This window comes from Herpailurus yagouaroundi, unplaced genomic scaffold (assembly GCF_014898765.1).
Source record: "Herpailurus yagouaroundi ecotype Mexico unplaced genomic scaffold, PumYag 202, whole genome shotgun sequence".
NCBI lineage: Eukaryota > Metazoa > Chordata > Mammalia > Carnivora > Felidae > Herpailurus > Herpailurus yagouaroundi.
In genome coordinates this window covers 8569001-8570122 of record NW_024412433.1, presented here as the reverse complement: position 1 = coordinate 8570122, position 1122 = coordinate 8569001, and positions in this window count along the sequence as shown.

Genomic DNA, 1122 nt, shown 5'->3' with positions numbered 1-1122 from the left:
TACTGATGGGCATTTCCCATCTGTTTGCTGGGGTCTGGGCAGCTCCTTTGGTGCATGCACTCAGTGTTTTCCAAATCAGTGGGTTATTTATTTGCATCCGGGAGATAATTACTTTCCAAGATCTCAGGCATTACATACAGCTGGGACTTGGCGAAGAGTTGAAGAGACAGAAAGAGTTTCCCATTAAGTCATATTCCCAGGACCTGGTGTGAGCAGCCTCTGACTCCTGTGCCATGATCTCTCAGAAGCCCTGATTCATGTTCTAAGGATTAAGAAGTTCACAAGCATCAAAGGCTTTCGCTTATGAGGGGTATAAACTAGCCTGTCCAAAATAAGGGGGGCGAAAGGGGGGGGGTGACGGGTCCCTAAGCAAATTCCTTTCTTTGTTCTTAGATTAGAAGCCTTCAGGGTGAGAGGAAGGGCTATTCACTTACCTCACTGCCAGCCCCAGGAATCAGTCTCTCCTCCAAGCCCCTCTCGGGCATGTACGACACACGGTTAGCAAGGCGATTCATTGTTCTTCCATGGTTTCCTGTGTAGGATGTCTGTTAACAAGCCAGTCTATAAATAAGCTCCTGAAGAGCAAGCATCAAAGTATCCCCCAAAGTCCCTGTCACAATGTTTGATAAATAAAGCCTATTGGTTTCAGATTAAATAATTGCGTTAGCTTGGGGAGTCTGGTGATTCTGACTTACACATGATTAGCATATAAACTTCATGAGGACAAGGAGCTTGTTTGAGATGGTTTTGCCGTATTCTTGGCGCCTAGAGCGGTTCCTGGTTCACTGCAGACACTAAGTATTACATAGCGAAGCGGATGGACAGACAGATGGAGGGACAGATAGCGACAAGCCTGTATTTTGCTCCCGTGTGTGCTTATTTATTTTGAGAGAGAGCATGCAGGAGTGAGAAAGGAGCAGAGAGAGAAGGAGAGAGAGAGAATCCCAAGCGAGCTCTGTGCTGTCGGTGCAGACCCCGACTTGGGGCTTGATCTCACAAACCATGAGATCATGACCTGAACATCAGGAGTCAGACACTGAGCCACCCAGGTGCCCCTCGCATTGACATTTTTAATCCTCCCAATTCTATCGTGAGGTAAACAGTTCTACCCCAGGAAATGGG